Source organism: Vipera ursinii (assembly GCF_947247035.1).
Source record: "Vipera ursinii genome assembly, chromosome: 3".
Lineage (NCBI taxonomy): Eukaryota > Metazoa > Chordata > Lepidosauria > Squamata > Viperidae > Vipera > Vipera ursinii.
In genome coordinates this window covers 94,101,612-94,114,619 of record NC_139516.1, presented here as the reverse complement: position 1 = coordinate 94,114,619, position 13,008 = coordinate 94,101,612, and positions in this window count along the sequence as shown.

Sequence of the window (13,008 nt, the reverse complement as noted above, 5' to 3'; positions counted from 1 at the left end):
GGATAATATTAACATAGGGAAAGATAATCCGTATGGTACATGTACCAGATCAGTAAGCTGGCAAAGACTTACAGGCAAACTGACCACAAAGGAACCACCAGTCCAAGTGATTAGCAAGATAAATGCCTGGTTTGCCTTCCAACCCCTTAGGCATATAAGCTCTTAACACCAGACATATAAGTCATGAGTCCCATTTCTCCAAACAAACTACAAAGAGCAGAGGGGACCTTCTTTTAGTCAAGGCCAAAGGTCTGATGGCATCTATGTCAACCATCCCACATGCCAGTACTGACCTTCCAAAGAGGGACTAGGAAATTGGGGACCACCTCCCATAATTGAAGGTGACCACCACCCATAATCCCCCTTGCAAAAGAGAACATGGAGTAGGGAAAGAAAAACAAGACAGAATACTAAAAAAGGAAAGGATGAACAACTCAAACAAAAAACCAGATGTCAGCCAAGAGACAGAGAAGTGATGCCTGCGATGTAAGTAAGCAGGAAGCCAGTGAGAAGAAATTGCCTGTGTAGAAGCCGAGTGGGCACAGGTATTACAGTGACCAAGATGTCCCAGCATACAGATCAGTGTTGGCACTCAAGCAGAAGCTTCAGCCCAAGGTCTTCCTCAGCACCAGGGGCCACATTCCAAGCAACTCAGTCCTCAGTGTCAGAAGGTGATGAGGAAGAGTGAAGACAAGCATGACGAATCCAAGCACGAAGTCCAGCAACCTTGACCACCATGTGGGTAGCAAGAAGAACAATGAAGGGCCCTGTCCAGCTGTCAGCTAAAGGGCCAGAAGCAGTCCAGGTTGTGACAAGAACCCAAACACTAGGAAGGAAAGGATGGAGTGGATGATCCACCCCTGGACGATGGAGGGCTTGGACAGCTTGAGAAACGGAACAAACATCATTAGCAAGAGAGTGTATACATCCTCGGAGGGCCTGGTCTCCAACAACAGGGAGGGAAGTGGATAGGGCAAATGAGAAAGAAAGGTCTGACCATACACCATCCCAAAGAGAAACAGGCCTCCCCATGTGTACTGAATACTGGAGCCTATAGGACAGATGAAACCACCAAACAATACCCAGGGCCTGAATTTCCTGCTGGATAATGGCAGGGAAAGGCCTCATTCCCTCCAGAGAAAGCATCCACAAAAACTTGCAAGTACCTAAAACCCTGCGACCATGGCAACTCAGTAAAATCAAATTCCCCAAAACTAGCAGGATCCTGGCCAGCCCCAAGCCTCCCCAAGGGGAACTTAATAATTTCCACAGGTCATTACATCCACAAATCACACATCCCATGATCATTGTGAGGGCCCTGTTATAGATCCCTGTTATAGTCCATTATAAGAAATTCAGCCATGTAACCCCAATGAGTGCTGGCATGCAAGTTTCGTAAGAGGGCCCATAATGCATGTTTTGGGAGAAGGCACTTCTGATCCTTCTCCAGCCTACGTCCATGATAAACAGCACCTAGTTCAGAAGCTCTGTGCCCATCCACTGCATATATGTTGGAGCCACCACAGGCAAACATGAGGGTACAAGTGCACCCATATACCAAGGGGACAGCAAAACTGATGCGGCAGACTTTAAGGTGCGGCCGGCCAAGCCACGTCCTCTTCCATGTACAGTACTGACCCTAACATGGGCCCTCACATGCATGACAGCTACCTTATGCAGGAGCAAAACAGCATCCAATAGCCTTAAAATGTCCCGTCCATATTTAATAGGAGCGGTGATTGAACCACACTCCATCTATAATGCCCCACGTGCATGTATAACACAAACCTTCCCACAAATTTACTGTCTATAAATATATTAACCTCACTGTCTGACCTTTCAAGGCCCTCGTCAAGGCAATGAGTTCAGTTTCCTGAGCTGAAGTACTTGCAGGGACAGCTGCTGCTTCCACTATCTGGTCTAATGTGACCACAGCATAGCCAGCTAGTCTTTCTCCCTGCCTATAAAACTGCTGCCATCTTTATATAGGTCCCTGTCCACTTTCTCCAATGGCAGGTCAGGTAGATCTGGCCAGCCAGAAAATACTTCTGTAATAGTTTATAAACAATTATGATCACTATCCAGTTGGGGAAGAAAGTCGCTGGATTGAACCTGCTACTGTGCTCTATATGAACTTGTGAGTTGTCAAGGAGTGCTATCTGATACTGTTCCAGTCAGGAGGCTGTAAGCCAATGGCCCCTGCTTAGATGCTAACAAATCCTGGATGGAATGGGGTGATTCCACTGTGATAGGAGCCCCAAAGTTTAATGGTTCAGCAGCCAAAAAAAAAAAGAATGGCACTGCAGCCACCCAAAGGCACGCTGGGCATCTTTGAGCAACCTGATCCAGTCATTTGGAAAAATAGGCTATAGGGTGAGACCAAGTACCAAGGATTTGAGTAAGGAACCCAGCAGTCACCCCTTTACTTTTAGCCAAATACAAGGGGAATGGTTCAGTGACATCAGGAATGCCAAGGGCCGGAGCATTGACTAAAGCAGTTTGAATGTTATCAAATGTCACCTGACAATCCTTGGTCCACACAAAGGGTTCTTTTTCTGTGCCTGTAGTGGCCTGATATAGGGGTTTATTCATTACAGCAACGATGGTGGCTTGTAACTTAGCAAGCAAATACATCCTAAAAGGGCATAGGGCAGGCTGAAATGGAAAGAATGATGAGTAAGGCCAATACCACCCATAAAGCATTCCAAAGGGTTGAGTATTGCAACTGACACAGAAGGGCCATTGGCCCCAAAGACCTGAAATGTCTCCAAAGGGCTTATTTAATACTGAAGGGTCTCCAAGGGGCTTATTTAATACTGAAGGGTCTCCAAGGGGCTTATTTAATACTGAATGTGACGCTCCTGTACCAACCAAAAAGGGTATTGTTCTCCTCTTACTTTGACTTGTATCAGGGGTGAATAGGAAGAATAATCCATAAGGGCAGGGAGATAAAGGCCCCAGCCCCTCACCCCCCCTTTCTATCCAGAGCATGGTTGTGGAACAGCACCTTGTAGGACAGTTAAGAGGGGAAAATAAAAGAAATTCCCTACTCCAGTGGCCAAATGTCATGCATATACAACACCAGTCCTGTTCCAGGGCAAAAGACTGCAACGGGTGGTGTGGGGGTGCCTGGAATCTGGGTGACAGCATCCCATTTCTCTCTTGAGGGGGCCTTACCACTCCTCGCCATTCTCTTCTGCAAGTCCCACTTCCTCCCGCTTCCACTAGGGCAGGACATGGTGGGCAGGGAACCTCAGCTGTCTTGTGACTTGTAGACCTCGGTTCCCAGAATCCCTGAGCCAGCATGGATGAAAAAGTAGAAAACCTAGCCCCAGAAACCAACTATTACAATACGAAAGGCCGCTGTAACCCCCCTTCTCTCATGAAAGTCAAGCCATAAAATCAAAGCACCAGGGAAGAGGTGTTTTTTTTACTCTCTCCCCTCTCTCTTCCTCCCCCGCCTGGCAAGTTAACAGTCCCAGGCAGACAGCCAAGAAACACAAAGGAAAAGATAAGCGTTAACCATGAACAAATCAACAGAAAGCTGACAGGTCTTCCCCCCCACACACATAAAAACCAACAACAGTATTAACCCCAAACACACCAGGACCTATGACAAGACAAAGACAAGACAAAAACTGCGTCAAGAAGTTATTCCCATCCCTGGGCGATAGGAGTAATCAATCTTACTGAAAGAGGAAAAAAACCAAGGTAGGAAATTAAGAAGAATAAACTTCTTACAAATCTCATCAAAACGTATTGTCATTGCTGAATCATGTTCTGGCAGCTTGCTCTGCTTAGTGTCAACTATTTCTATTCTTATTTATCTTTAGCCTACTTTTTCTTTTTAAGTCTAACTTACTCACTGTCCCTTTGTTCTACAGCCAGGGCTTTTTTTGTCATAGAGTGCCTAGAACGGATTTCTGGCACCTTTTTTGGATGGAACCTTGTAGGGTAGGCAAGGTGGGTTGTGTGATGTGTGTGGGTTCTGGCACCCTTTTTTTGTTTTTTGTTTTTTACAAAAAAAGCACTGTCTACAGCAAGGAAATGCACATCCTCTTTTTTCCACATTTGCTGCTTTTTCTGCAGCTGCAGGAATTGTATCCAGGGAGGAAATAAAATGCTTGCTCATGTTATTTGTCATACAACTGACATAATACATTGTATTTGCATAAGAGTTTTGGGGATGTATTCTCAAATATTGTAACTGATATTGTATCCGAAAAGTGGTACAATGGGTGAAAAGGATGAAAAGCTGTGCACCAGGGCACCTGTTACAGAGCTTAAGCCAACAAAACAATACTGTTTTTTTTTCACCCTCTTCAGCCCCCCTGGTTATCACTTCTGGCCATGTTGTGTAGGCTTTATACGCTCCTTCCAGCAATTTGTCTATCATCACCTTAAGTCCCCTCCACCTTCTGTAATGGAGCACTCAAGGAAGTCACTGGGACTTTCAGCTGGCAACTGATGAACATCATAAATTATGCCCACATTTCCTGTTTAGGGAGGGCAATCCTTTTAGTAGCATTGCCTACCATGTGCCCTTCCTCCATTGTTAAAAAGACATCCAACATGGCTTGGAGGTCTGCCTAGTTAGTGGACAGAACCAATTCAGAATATCTGTGTGGGGTTTCAGTGTAAGAACCCAATTGGTCCTCCCATGCATAAAGATCAGATGTGGAGAAGGGGTATGAACCAGGACCATATTAGTGTCCTCCCTCCCAACAGCTACCTGCCCTGTGAGGGAATAGATCCCCTTATAGGGTGATGGAGTAGAAGCTAAAGCAGGAAAAGGTAGTGCCATGGAAGGTCACCACAGCCCACAGTCTTTAAGTACCTGCTTATTCACATGTAAGGTCCAGAAAAACAAAAAACAAAAGAGCATATGAAGTGTGCTGATCATGATCCATGCCTCTTTAAGCACAGTCTCCATGGTTAGAAAAACTCCCAAATTTATGGATTCCCCTATGAGCCAAACAGTGGGTATGTCCTGGTGACAGAGAGGATTGTACTTAGTTAGAGTTTCAATTTCATATCCTGATGGGTTTTAAGCGACATAAGTTCCTTATGACACAGTCAAGGGGGCTGAGGACATATCCCTGTCTTTTATTCATTCTAACTGGTCTTCCTGGGCTGAGCCCATGTGTTCAAGTCACTCACACCACTTGCACAGCCTTTTGGGCCACAAGAGATCCACTGACCTTCAGCTAAGATCAGTATCACGCCTAGGCCTGGTCAACAGTGGGAAATATATATATATATAAGGAACAACCACAAATCGCTCACAACTCATTGGAGTACAAGAGTACAAGATTAATGCCCCTTGCTTTCTAAGTGCCCCAAGCACCCCCCAAAAAAGAGGGGGGCCCTAGGTGTGGCTGGCATTAACCCTTCTGTCCAGCTCTGGTCAATGGTGGGAAATGATTCAAGGATACAGACACATATTTACACATACACACACACTCGCCAAGCAAGCCGGTGCAACAAAGTAATGCATATCTGTGTGTCCTACCTTATCTTCAGCCCTCCTGAGTATGCAAGAACCAAGTAAAAGGTAACCAAAAAGAAGAAGAAAAAACTGGTTCCTGTTAAAACCACAATGAAGAGTCAAGAAGGGGGGCACCTCCAGGAAATCCTGTATTGTGCTCAGTGCCTTCCCCTTTCCTGAGCCTCCCTAGGACCAACCAAGCACCTCTCCTGGAAACCAGACTCACCAAAAATGAAATGCAGGTTCTGAGGTTTTGCTGGTAAAAAATACAGGAAACCAGAAGTTGCCTTCAAGCTTTATGTTTTTGTTCAGCTGAACAAAAAGGTGGGCTCCTCTAAATGAGAGCAGCCCCGAAAGAAAAGAAATCCTTGTATTTATTCTTTCTGGTTACATAAGCAAGCCATCCAGCAAAGCTGACACACATATGATAAAGATTTCACCCAGTAAGTCTGGCATACTGTAGATAAGAGAGCAGAAGTAACAAACATGTTCTCTTTGGGGTGTTTCCCTTAAGATATTGTACTATATGTTCTTGGGGGGTTAGGACATTGGGTATTTTCTTTGCTGGCCTTTCATGACCCTGCATCCAGGACTTTGCAAGAGCCCAAAGATAGTAGGGCCATCTGCATATTCACAATTGATATTTCCTATACTGTCCCCTAATTCCAGGTCAACAGGTTGACACCTTGGAGCTTAAACTGTAAAATGGGACTGAAGAGTTTTGCAACTTGTTTCTACCTTCCTATTTTATCACTGCACAGTGATGTATCAAAGAATTATCATTCTTGTTGTTATTATTATATTTTCATCCTACCTTTTCATAAATGAATCAATGCAGTAACTAGAACTCACAATCACTTGGTTTTTAGTTTAGGGCCTACACATTCAGGGCCATACCAATCTGATTGTAGAGTATAAATTTAGTGGAAGTGTTAAGTGAAAAGTAAGAAAGAAGTAGGTTTGTAAAGCTTTTTTGTATAATAAAAGCCTTCCTAAAGAGACAGGAAAGGGAAGATGTCCTTAAGGAGACCTGCAATATTTATTTATTCTATCATTTCCAAGAGCTCCTTTACAATGGGCTGGACTTTCTATACTTTCCTGTATAAATGACTTCTCTGTATTTAGGGCATAGCGTGACTAAACAAAGGCTTAGCTTTCTGAAATTAAGCAACTAAGCTTCTCCCCACCCCAGCCATTTCTCATATTTAGCTGTTTTCTCATCTCCTAAGTTTCCTTGTTTCAAAGTCATTGTAGAAGTTAGGGAACAGAATGATTAAGTTCAGCTTAATGAATACTTCATTCTTTGGTTTAGAGAAGACTTCTGAATTACTCTTGAGTTACAGATTTTGTGTTTAGTGGTGGTTAAGCAGGAAACTTGGAGCAATTTAGGAAGGTGACCCCAAAGCTCAACTACTGGGCCTGGTTCTCATAACTTATTTTTTATTTGCTTGTTTCTCCTTGCATCTTTAAGGTTATTATTTTAAATGTTCATTTGTTATACAAAATATTTTATACAAAAATATTTTAGCATCAGATTTACTAAGAAAACCCGAATTCCTGTTTAATTACTCAATTATCACCTTTGGATAAGTCACTACTGACAGTTTCTAGACAACATAGATTTCACAAGTCCTTAAATAGTTTTTGGGTTTTGACTCCTGCGACTCCCTTGGACTGCAAGGCAATTAAACCCATCAGTCCTAGAGGAGATCAGCCCTGACTGCTCTTTAGAATGCCAGATCCTGAAGTTGAAACTCAAATACTTTGGCCACCTAATGAGAAGGAAGGACTCACTGGAGAAGAGCCTAATGCTGGGAAACATGAGAATGAGGTGGCTGGATGGAGTCACTGAAGCAGTAGGTGTGAGCTTAAATGGATTCCAGAAGATGGTAGAGAACAGGAAGGCCTGGAGGAACATTGTCCATGAGGTCGCAATGGGTTGGACAAAACTTCGCAACTAACAACAACAACAAAGGAAGGCAGGCAGACTGTATCAAACCTAGAAGAAATCTGGCAGAGGAAGGCTTCCATCTTGCTCCTAAGGAAGGAGTCCCCAATAGTTCAGTGGTCTACCTAGTTACCTGCTGCAAGAAGATTGCATAGACTGACTACAAACAATGATATGACAACGTATCCACAATGTCGTATTAGACAATTTGTAAGAAATGCCATTTTCTTGCACACAAGAAGTGGCCATTTGTTGTGGAAGTTAACAGAGAAATAAAGAAATTTATCAAAGCCTGCCTCTACCTAGGTGATCTGTGTCAGAACAAAATCCCTGTTTTATCCCCTTTTGAGTTGTAAGTGACTCCAAGTGAAACTCTTGCATATTGTACTTGCAAAGTCGAGTGGTTGAACGGAGAGACGGACACTTGAGCTGGGTATTATTTCTTTATTGAGTCAGAAATGAAGCTGGAGCAAAGGGGTTACCTGGCGTCTCTTTATACCTGCCCAGGTGAATGGTGACCAATAGATTTAAACCTGGGCTTCCCGCCAGTGCGGGTGGCCAATGGATTTAAAACCCTGGCTTCCCGCCAGAGCTGACCATGCCCTGGGGCTGTCAACAACTCGCTCTATTCAGGCTTTCCCGCCAAAGCGGTTATAGCCTGGAGCTGTCCAGCCCCCTGCTGTGCTGACATTTCTGTGTATGCTTTAAAGGCATACACTACACCCCTTCCCCCATAGTGAGGAATTACCCTCTGTCGTTCTGTCTCCATAACTATATACACTTATTTACACTATACACAAAATTTACATATACAAGAGTTCACAATTGTTATTCCTCGGTGGCTTCTCCACCCCCCCTAAGAATGCACATAGTCCGCGAGGTAGCTTGGAGCCTTGTGTGGCCTGCTTGATCTTCTTGGGACTGGTTCACCTGGTGGTGTGGTGCTCTGTCTAGGCTCTCTTCCTTGTTGTGAATGTTGTGGTGGATTGTGGTGTGTGTGTGTGTGTGTGTGTGTTGCGGTGCCCGGGTTTTGTGTTCTGCTGGGTTCTGGTGACTGCCTGGTTTCTCTATCCGTCTCCTGCCCAGGGTGGGGTTGCCACTGTGCCCCTCTGGTAACCCTCCTGGGTGTTTGCGTTTGTGTTTGTGTTGGCTCTTCCTCCTCCGCCCCCAGTGTGTCCTCTATAACCCTTTCAGGAGCCCTTTTCCTCAGCTGATCCAGGTGCCTTTTCCAAAGGAGTCCCCCCTCCACCCTTACTCTGTAGGAAAGGGGTCCTGTTTGCTCTAATATCTCCCCTGGTACCCATGGGTGACCTGTGCTATAGTTCCTAGCCCAGATGGGGTCTCCTGTGTTGAAGCTTGTTTTGATGTTGGGGGTCCCGGCATCTGCTGCTACCCTGTCTGGGTGAAGCCTGTCTAATGTTGTTATGAGGCCTCTGCCCCATCTGAGTTCCGCTGGACTTTTGCCTGTGGCGGTGCAGGGTGTTGCATGTTGGTGTAGGAGAAATGTGGCTAGTCTTTGCTTCCAATTTCCCTGTACTATGCGCTTGAGGCCATCCTTTGTTGTCCGCACGAATCGTTCTGCCAATCCGTTACTGGCAGGGTGGAAGGGAGCCGAGGTGGTGTGCCTAATCCCCAAGGTCCTCAGGAACACCTGGAAATCCGAGGAGGTAAATTGTGTTCCATTATCTGATACGATTACATCAGGCAACCCATGTGTAGCAAACATCCCCCTCAATGCTTGAATACTTCCTGCTGAGGTCATGTTGCCCACAGGCACCACCTCAAGCCATTTAGAATGGCTGTCTACTGCTACCAGAAACGTGTGACCTTGGAATGGGCCTGCATAGTCTATATGCACCCTGGGCCATGGTGAGTGTGTTTCCTCCCACTTGTGGACTGGTGTGTGTGGTTGTTCTGGCTGTGTCCTCTGGCATGTGTAACACCCCGCTACTAGTTCTTCTATCTCCATGTCCAACCCTGGCCACCACAGGTAGCTCCTTGCCAGGGCCTTCATTCTTACTATTCCTGGGTGGCCTTCGTGTAATGACTGGAGGACTCTTTCTCTGAACCTCGTGGGAATGATGACTCTACTTCCCCACAAGAGGCATCCCTTGTGTGTGGACAGTTCATGCCTTCTGGAGACGTAAGCAATGAACTCTTGCCCTGGAGATTTGTCCTGCCACCCACTGCTCACCCATGATTGTACCCTGCTCAGAACCTTGTCCTTGGGGGTCTCAGTGGCTATGTCCCTTGCGTTGAGGGGGCATTCTGGCAGTTCCTGTATTGCCAGTATTTGGACAGCCGGTGCTGGGTGTGGCTCAGTGTCCCTTAGGGGGAGTCTGCTGAGGCCATCGGTGTGCCCCATCTCTTTGCCCGGCCTGTGTACCAGTTTGCATGAGTATGTGGACAGGAATATGGACCAGCGTAACATCCAGGGTGACAGGATCTGTGGTGTCTGCTTCTCTGTTGTAAATAACCCTAATAATGGCTTATGGTCTCTATAAATTAGAAATTCCCTACCATAAAGTTAGTCATGAAATTTCTTTACCCCTGCAACCACTGCCAGTGCCTCCTTGTCTATCTGGGCATAGTTCCGCTCTGCAGCTGACAGGGTCCTGGAGTAGTAAGCGATGGGGGTCTGAGTTCCATCTTCCCTTAAATGGCTGAGAACTGCCCCAATCCCATAAGGGGATGCATCGCAAGCAAGGCAGATTGATTGGTCCTCCCTGAAGTGGGTGACTGTGGCATTGCCTGCTAACAGGTTCTTCAGTGTTTTGAATGCGTTAGCGTGTTTGTCAGTCCAGTCCCAGGATGCTTGCTTGTCAAGCAACCTGTATAGGGGTTCAGCAATTGTGGCCTTGTGTGGCAGGAATGCATGGTAAAAGTTGAGGAGGCCCAGGAATGCCTGCAACTCAGACTTGTTTTGGGGAGTAGGGGCTTCTTTGATTGCCCTGACTTTGGATGCAGATGGGTGGATGCCTTGAGCATCGATCCTGAACCCTAGGAACTCTGTCTCCATTACCCCAATCTTGCATTTCTCCCTTTTGAGCTTCAACCCTGCTCCCCTGAACCTCTCAAGTACTGACTTCAATCGGGCTGCCAGTACGTCCTCGGAGCTGGCTGCGATCAGGACGTCATCGAAATAAGGGCAAACCCCTGGTATTCCCTTGAGGGTCCTTTCCATCACCTCCTGGAATATTCCAGGAGCCACACTGACCCCGAACTGCAACCGGTCTACCCGAAACACCCCCTTGTGTGTGATGATTGTTTGTGCTCTAGCAGCCCCTGGGTCTACCGGCAGCTGCTGATAAGCTTGGGCAAGATCCAGTTTAGCGAACAGGGACGCCAGAATGCTGTTTACCGCAGGAACCGGGTATGAATGAGCGCTCAGAGCCCGGTTGATTGTCCCCTTATAGTCGGCGCAAATTCTAATTTCGCCGTTTGCCTTAAGCGGCGTTACGATGGGGTTTCCCATTCCGCTCCATCGACTGGTGTTAGCACCCCCTGGTCTACCAGCTTATCCAATTCCCGCTCTATCTTATGTTTTAGCGCGAACGGAACCCTCCTAGCTTTTATTCTTATGGGTTGCACCTGGGGGTCTAACTTAAATGAGATTGGGGGACCTGTGTACCTACCCAGCTGCCCGTCGAACACGTCCACAAAATCCTTGCAGACAGCTTCAAGGGAAAGGCAACTCTGCGTCTGGTGAATCCCCGTGATTCCAATGCCCAGCGCATTGAACCACCCTATCCCCACGAGGCTGGTCCGCTGGCCTTCGATGACCAGTATCCTTAATTTGCCCTCGAACCCCTTGTACTGAACCCTCACCAACGCCTCCCCTGGACGTTAATGGGTGAATTTTGAAAGTCAGAGAGGGTCAGTCTGGATGGCCTCAAGGGAACCCGTTTGCCGCTCCGCTTGCAAATCTCCTTAAACGTTCTGGCGGAGATGATGGACACGGCTGACCCTGAGTCCAGCTCCATCGTGCAGGGGACCCCTTGCAGCTTCACCCTCAATTTTATTTTCGGGGTTAGCGCCGCTGGGGCCCCTGTTAGGCAAACGTCCGGCCGTCCGGCTGTGTGGCTAACAGTCAGTCCCGGCATCTGCTCCCCGGTACCTGTAGCGAACTGGAACTCTGCCTCCACCTTGTGCAGGTTATCCCGCTGCTTGCTCCTGCAGACCGCCGCGATGTGCCCGGTTTTCCCGCATGCTCAACACTTGGCCGACTTGAAACGGCAGGTAGACCGGGGATGCTGTCCTCTGCAGCTGGCGCAACGGGTAGACCGGGGGTTGTTTGTGCTGCAGCCAGAGCACTGGGTAGACCGGCGTTGTCCGCAGCCGCTGTGCTGGGTAAACCGGGGACTGCAACTGCAATGCTGGGTAGACCGGGGCCAATTTGCGATGTAGCCATGGAGTTGGGTAGACCGGGGGCCATTCGCTCCGCACCTGTACTCCTGGCATTTTGCGTCCGCCGTGGCTGGTCTTGGCTCCCTCACGTTGTCTCGGTTGGAGGTGACGGGTCGCTGTTGTCGGTGGATGGCATCCACTTCCAGCTCTGCCCTGTCCGTGTCGCTGCACCCGCTCAACTGGTGGATGGATCCACCTTCCCTCGCGTCGGACTCCTCGGCCGCATCCCAGGCTAGGAATTCCTCTTGGACATCCCTCATGGTCAGCTTCTGCTTTGCAAAAAAAATTTGGCGCAGCTTCCTGTCCCTCAACCTGCAGATGATCCGATCTCGCAGCCGGATCTCTAAGTTCTCAAAATTACAGAGGCGAGCTGCCTGCCTCAGGGCAGCCATGTATTGCTTAGCAAACTCACCTGGTCGCTGGTCCCTCTTCTCGAAACGATACCACCAGGCAATCTCGGACATCTCAGGCTTGAAGTGCTTGGTCAGTTTTGCCAGCAACTCGTTGTACCCGACGGAGTGGATGTCGTCGGGTGCGCAGAGACCGACCGCCAGCTGGTATGTTTCCGTGCTGCAGCTGCAGAGTAGCGCTGCCACTCTCTGCCGGTCATCCTTCACCCCGTTTGCCCGTCGGTAGCACTCGAGCTGCCCCACGAAGGCTTCCCACTCCTCTGGGCGGTTGCTATTGAAAAGGGGATACTGACCCAGTTGTGCCATTCTGCCGTCTCGGTCATCCTGCGTCTTGGTCCGGGGCTGCCGATTGGATTCCGTCCGTGGCTAGCGTTGTCCGGTGCAGGATCCCACCTTCGTCACCAGTGCAAAGTCGCGTGGTTGAACAGAGACGGACACTTGAGCTGGGTAGTATTTCTTTATTGAGTCAGAAATGAAGCTGGAGCAAAGGGGTTACCTGGCGTCTATACCTGCCCAGGTGAATGGTGACCAATAGATTTAAACCTGGGCTTCCCGCCAGTGCGGGTGGCCAATGGATTTAAAACCCTGGCTTCCCGCCAGAGCTGACCATGCCCTGGGGCTGTCAATGACTCGCTCTATTCAGGCTTTCCCGCCAAAGCGGTTATAGCCTGGAGCTGTCCAGCCCCCTGCTGTGCTGACATTTCCGTGTATGCTTTAAAGGCATACACTACAGTACCTGACTGTAAATCTCATGA